The sequence below is a fragment of the Camellia sinensis genome, chromosome 5 (genome assembly GCF_055761805.1).
Source record: "Camellia sinensis isolate YWXY chromosome 5, ASM5576180v1, whole genome shotgun sequence".
Lineage (NCBI taxonomy): Eukaryota > Viridiplantae > Streptophyta > Magnoliopsida > Ericales > Theaceae > Camellia > Camellia sinensis.
In genome coordinates, this window is record NC_138965.1 from 110,686,223 (window position 1) to 110,693,345 (window position 7,123).

The 7,123-nt window shown below is 31.7% G+C and overlaps 1 long non-coding RNA gene across 1 annotated transcript; it reads left to right on the forward strand.

Annotated features, from left to right (window-relative positions):
- Nucleotides 1-913: 913 nt before the first annotated feature.
- LOC114262594 (uncharacterized) lies at nucleotides 914-3,183 on the forward strand. The gene is made up of 3 exons (XR_014329996.1): nucleotides 914-1,391; nucleotides 2,565-2,669; nucleotides 2,924-3,183. It is a non-coding gene; the product is annotated as an uncharacterized LOC114262594 (long non-coding RNA).
- Nucleotides 3,184-7,123: the final 3,940 nt, after the last annotated feature.

The following is a 7,123-nucleotide window of genomic DNA, read 5'->3' on the forward strand; positions in this document are numbered from 1 at the left end:
GTTATGTTCTGTTACCTCCTCCAAGGTGATGTTTGTGAGCTTTTATAGGTTTTGAGTGGCACAATCCTCGTAGGACTTGTACTCCTCCATGCAAAGTCCTCCTAGGATTCATACTCCTAAGGATAATGCTTATCCTTTTACACCCCCCCACTGCTTAAACCAAGTGGGATGGTTTTCATCATGACCGAACTACCACATGACCGAAATAACACTGGCTATGCTGAGCCACAGAGAAGGCCGAACTATCCTTAGCTCGGTTTTCTCCTCTTGCTCCTTATCTCGGCTTTCTCCTGTTCAACCATGGTGTGTTTAGACCAAGCTTCCAAGTAGCAAGCTCTGACCGATCTAACCATAATATGTCACGACCGGACTAAATGTGAGGTCGGGCTTACTTCAAGTTGCCTCCGGACCGGAGTAGCTTTACACATTCTTGAGCCGGAGTAACCATACCTCTCTTAGGCTGGAGTAACTACACTTCTCCTGGGCCGGAGTAACTATACTTCTCCTGGGCCGGAGTAACTATACTTCTCCTGGGCCGGAATAACTTTGCGATTTTTTTCACCCAGTCCTTGGCACTTTGGGCCACAATTCCCATCACACAGCTCGGCCCAATTTTTACCAAAAATTACACTCTCAGGCTTCATGAAATTGCATTGGTTAAAATTTGGTTTCGGTAATGGAGAAATGTTTTAAACATTGCGTAGCTATTAATGGATTTGTATTATTCTAGTGATTTTAAAATATTAAGGGTAAATATTGTGGAAAAAAACTAAAGGACATTTTTTTTTTTTGGTGAAGGATGGTATTTGCTTTGATGTCTCATATTTCATTTATTAGTGGAAGTTGTTTACTTTCCCTAGTGCTTCCACGCATTAATAGATATTTGATCAATAACAATTAGAGAATGTTTGATTGTACGATTCAAGTTCATTAAATTGTATACTGCTGGTATATTCTATAAGTCATAATGGTCCATTCCATTTATTGCTTGTTGTATCCCCTGCAAGTTAGTGGGTTTGATGGTGTGGTTAATAATATATTCCCCACCCACCTCCAAAAAAGGAAAAAAATATGTTTAGACTGGGCAGTATCATTTGTTAATCTTATTATTGTATTCACTTTCACATCTAATCAATGTCCATTTCCCTTCTTAGTACCATCTAGATGCTAATGCAGCTTCTTTGTAGTTATATTGAATTTTTTGATGCAATGCCAGTCCCTATGGCAATAGCACTCTCTAGCCAGCCTCTTCTTGGTTAGCCAGTAATGGTTAAACCATCAGAAGCTGAAAAAAATCTGGTTCAGTCTACTACAGCCACAGCTGGGGCTGTAGGTGGGCTCATAGGCCCCTATTTGGGGGGAGCTAGAAGAGTATGTTCCTTTCTATTGAGGTAAGAAACATCTTCTATTCATTTCTTATGCTTTTTCTTATACATGGCTGTGTTGCTGCAACATTGTGTCCTTGCTGCCCAGGTGAAGAAACCACACTGGTTGTCTTACCCATGTGCTGCCACTGTCCATGTGACATGACCATAAAGAAAGGATTGGTTTTCCCCCAGCTGATGATTTTTCTTTAGTTTTTCATGTATGAATGTCTAAGTTGATTGGTTTACTTTTTGGGTTGAAAATTTTGCCCTAAATCTGGATGCTTTTAACATAATGCATCTGACCTTTCTCAATGATAAAAGTGTTTTTTTTTTTTTTTTTTCTTCTTCTTCTTCTTTTTCTTCTTCTTCTTCTTTTTATTTTATTTTTTTTTTAATCTTTTCTGAATCCCAGATTAGGAACAAAAAGCGGACCTTGGAAATTGGTTTGGTCGGAGATAGAGTAGGAAAATGCCTGAACTCGTGCATAAGTTCCGAGTTCCATATTTTCCCCCTCTGTGCATAATGATGAATTCAAACATAATTTCATGATGGGGTAACTGTTTATGCTATGGAGATTCACAAGTACATAAAAGAAAATTATCTTATTTTGAAGTAAAATATGGCTTGATTCCATTAGTTCTAAAATTTCATATTTATGTGCATTGGCAGAACATATTTTGCAAGGCTCTTGGAAATTTGATGTTGTTAGTTAGAATATATATTCCAATAATGTTGTCATACATTACAACACAAGTTCATCATAGAACTTTGGCAACATCACTCTCCTCAAAACAATTTTTGCATCCCAGGGATTGAGTGTTAAAGACCTTGTTGTTCTTTTAGTTGTAGCAATTTGTCTACTTGGATGATTGTTAACTTGTTGTGCTTGCTGGTATGGCTCATTTGAGAGTTGTGTTGTTGTGTGTTTGGGAGACTTACCACTCACTTACGATGGTTGTTTTATGCTTCAAATGGTTTCATATATTTTTTTTACTAACTTGGTAATACAAAGGCAAAGCAGTGAAACATTTCAAATATTGAAATTGAACTTTTATTAGACTTTATGCAACTAGGATTAGATTGAGAAGATTTGTCAGTGAGAGTCCTAACTGTTGATTGTCTTTGATTTTGCTGTTTTTGCAATATTAACCTGGTGCTTCTCTTTTCTCTTTTTTCTTTTTTGCCCCTTGCAAATAGCGTGAAGATGTAGCTTATAATTCTGACTACGGAACCCCCATCCACACTCATTGATCTTCTTCCTTTCTCCAGTGGTGATGATAACTCAGCTTTAGCACCTGAGCGGTAAGCTATTACACATTAATGGGATGCACCTTGGGAGGGACCAATATAAGTTGTATGAACTTACGACACATTAATGGGATGCACCATTTGTGAATTAGCCTTAAAATTAATTTTTTGTTCTCATAATCTCAAAAAAAGTCTGTTACAGGGATAAATTGTATAATTGATCTAATTGTAAATTGATGAGTTACTAATGTTTTTAATCTTTTGTATAATTGATTAATTACTAAAACTTTTAATTTATTTTTTTGCAGATTGGATTAGAGTGGCATTTTTGACGTGCAACAATGATGTAATTTGCTTGAATGTTCATTTTTGTTTGATAAGGATACACATACTTTTTGGAGTTCCACTAGTTATTGTTGGATTTTTGGTGGAATTGAACAAGTTATAACTTTTGGATATTTTGTGGATATTTCACTATTTTATTGTATTAGGATGAAATTATTTGTAATGATGAATGGATATCTTCATTTTGTTAATTCGTAAATGTGTTGATAACAGGTTAGGTTAAGTTGTGATGGAATTGTTATATTCAACAGGTTTCAACATGAACAGGGTCATATTTGTTGAACTAAAATTTGGATTTTGATAAAATAGGTATATAATGTGGAAAAAAATATTATGGAATTATTGACAAAATTTTTCATCCCTAAAGAAGGTTTTTTTTTTTGTCTCTTATTTAGCTTAGGTGGATGATTAATTTTGTCATGAATTCTTTATTTCGTCGCTAAATGAATTTGTCATGACAAAAAATATTGTCACATTTTGTCACTATTACCCTCAATGTGTGACGAATTTTTTTTGACATTATTTCATTATTTTTAATGATGAATTTATTTTTGTCTCTATTGGTAGCTTCTTTGACAAAAAATTTTCGTCTTCGTTTATATTAAACGTGACAAAATTATTTTGTCTCCATTTCTTATTTTTATGAAAAAATACTTTTGTCTCTAATTTCTCTTTAAATGACAAAATATTTTGTCGCTAATTACTTCCAAGTATGTTCCCAACAGAATGTATTGGAGACAAAAAAATTCGTCACAAATTTATCATTTTTAATGATGAATTTGTTTTTGTCTCTATTGGTAGCTTCTTTGACAAATTTTTTTTTGTCCTCGTTTATATTAAACGTGACAAAATTATTTCATCTCTATTTCTTATATTTATGACAAAATACTTTTGTCTCTAATTTCTTCCTTTAATGACAAAATATTTTGTCGCTAATTACTTACAAGTATGTTCCCAACAAAGTGTATTGGAGACAAAAAAATTCGTCATAAATTTATCATTTTCAATGACGAATTTTTTTTTCCGTTTCTAAGACCCTTTAGCGACGACCCTTTGGCGACAAAACGGGTGACAAAAAATGTTCGTCGTAATTACTTTGGGTGACGAAATATATACATTTTGGGACAAATTTGTTTCGTCTTTAAATCCCAAATTTGTTGTAGTGTCGAATCCTCAGCTGGATTGTTTGAAGGAAATGCCATTTTGGCCTTTGTTTGATGTGTTGAGGACCGAGTAAAGTTGACCTCTACAATTGCATGAAGTTCAATGATGTTGTTGTACACGTGCTAAAGATGTACGAGGCATTCAAAGACACATTTTATATCGGCGAGAAAAAGGTGAATATAAGCTACACATCCTTTGTGATTTTGTAAATATTAGAATACATTGAACAAAAGAATATTAATTAGTTATTTGGATTGTGCTTAATAAGATACAATGGTATGTTGTCATAATATTTGATACTACAAAGCTAATATTAATATTCACATTGATTTTTGTTATTTTATAATTGTGTACACATAGCCATTGGCTTAATGTGACTAAACTAATTTATTTGATATTTTATTCATGATGTTAACATTCATATCAATAATCTGATTGCGCATAAACGTGTACTTCAAGTTTGTACACACATAGAAATGATGGTTTGTGGTTAATGCAATATTGATGTTGTAATATTTTTAGAGATTATAAAATCAACATGAATCTTCACATTGTTGTTAGTTGCTTTACAATTCTGTACATATAATCATTACTTAATGTGATTTGTGGGCAATGTAATTTTGATGAGAACTTTAATATCACCTTTCCATATTGGTAATTAACGCTTTGAAATCATAGTGGCTTTATCTATATTCCAAAATTCATGTGAGCCTTCACATTTATATGTTTTAGTGTGAACATTCACATCATGTTCGCATTCAAAATAAAAGTTGAGGTTTGTGGTTGTGTAATTTGATGTAATGCTTATGTGGACTTTAACATCGTCTTGTCACAATGGTAATGAACACAATGAAAATATATTCACTATTTAATATTATACGGGTGTGTGAAAAAAATTAACACTGATCGACAACATAATGATAATTTTTCATCTCAAATTAATCTGATTATTAATACTGATTAATTATATGAACATTTACACAATTTGTATATCAGACACATTATCAATCTCAAAAAAATCATTACTAAATTGAAATATAATAATAAAAAATCAAAATCAATGGTAACAACAGAATCAGAAATTCAACAATCTCAATCTCCAAAAAAATAAAAAACTATCACCATGTTCTCCTCTGTATCTTCATATTCATCTTCATCATTATCACTATTATCAACACCTCCTGCAATTCCACCATTATGCCAATCCAAATCAAACCAAACTCACTTCATTTCTTTATAAAGAGAACCCCATTACTATACTAGAGACATCACTCCTCACAATCCCAACACTCATTTCTCAGGCTTCCAAATAATATGAAATGTGAACATTCACATTGATTGACAACATAAATGACAAATTAATGTGAACATTAACATTATTTAACGATATGATACTGTTAACAAAAAACCAGAAACAATGGCAGCAATAAAATTAGAAATCTAAAAAATCTCAATCTCTCTACATATAAAAAATCATCACCCACATCCTTATCTTTAACATTGTCACTATCATTAACAGCTCAAGCAATTCCACCATTTCACCAATTCAAATCAAAGCAAACCCACATTCGAATAACAATTTTGTAACAAAATCGCCTGAATACAAACAAAGTTTTGACCTACAATAATGGAGAAACACAGAGATTTGAACAAAGAGTAACAATGAACGAATACAGAGTTTCGAACGAAAGCAATAATGGAGGAACACAAAACTTTACCGTAACAATAGAGAAACACAACATTCTCTCGCCACCACATACTAGAGCTTCGAACTCTACCAAACAGAGGTTCAAAATATATCAAACCAATCCCTACAATCACTACAAATGAAACCGTACCACAAACGAACCACTGATAAAATGTATCAAACTTAATCACAATCAAAACCGTGAATAACGAACACTACCGAAATAGGGGAGCAACAAAAAAGAAACTAAAAAATAAATAAGGGTATAATAGTCCAATAAAAAATCTAAATCAAAAAGAAATAAACTCATGGAATAAAAATATAAATACTTGAGACTAATTAAAATAATAAGGATAGTTTGTGAACTTATTGGACTAGAGCATCTTTAAAAGGTATTTATAAATAAATTTCCGTTAAGAAAGAGAAGGGAAGAGATAGGGTTGTTATTTAACAATTATTTTTTTAATAAATTTTTTGTTGATTTTTTATTTTTTATTTGAACAACTTCACTTTTATATCCTACTATCCGGCTATGCTAGATTCTAAAATTTTTAAAGAATATATATATATATGTATTTTTTATATGTCAAAAAAAAAAAAAAAAGTTTAAAAGTAGTTTTTTTTTTCCCTAAATCCTTCTAAGCTATAAGAATCAATAAAAGTAAAATGATTAAAAAAAGAGTAAATTACGGGATCTCTCCTATGGTTTGAAAAATTATAAATACCTCATTGTTAGAATTTTTTTATTTAACAAAATTAACAGAAAGAATGAAATTCCTATATGCTCTTTTATATAATGATAAAATTGTCTAAATTATTAATTAAATTAAATTTATGATATCATTAAAAATTATTAAGTGACTTAATAATTTATTAATAAAATAGACAATTTGTTATGAAATTAAAAAATTTAAAGGGTGTAATATAAATTTTAAAAATGTAAGGAATAAATTATATTTTAAGCAAATTGTAATTGGTGCATTTGTAATTGATTTAAAAGAAACTATTTAGCTAAAGGCAAAGCAGCCGCCGTAACCAAACGAGAAGTGTTAACAGGGCTACTTCAATTAAATAAATGGAAATGAAAGGGTTTGCATAGGTTTTGCGAGCTACGATTTCAACACCTCATTTTTTTTTGGGCACAACCCTCTTCATACACTAAAAAAATTACGAAGTTTTAAGCTTGTTCGCTCTACATTAGCGGTGGACATTTGTCGAGTCAGGTGGGGTTTGGGTTAGACTAAAATTGCGTAATAAAATTTTTTTGTATCTATCCAAACTTAGCTTGTACTCTACTCTAACATCAAGTTTC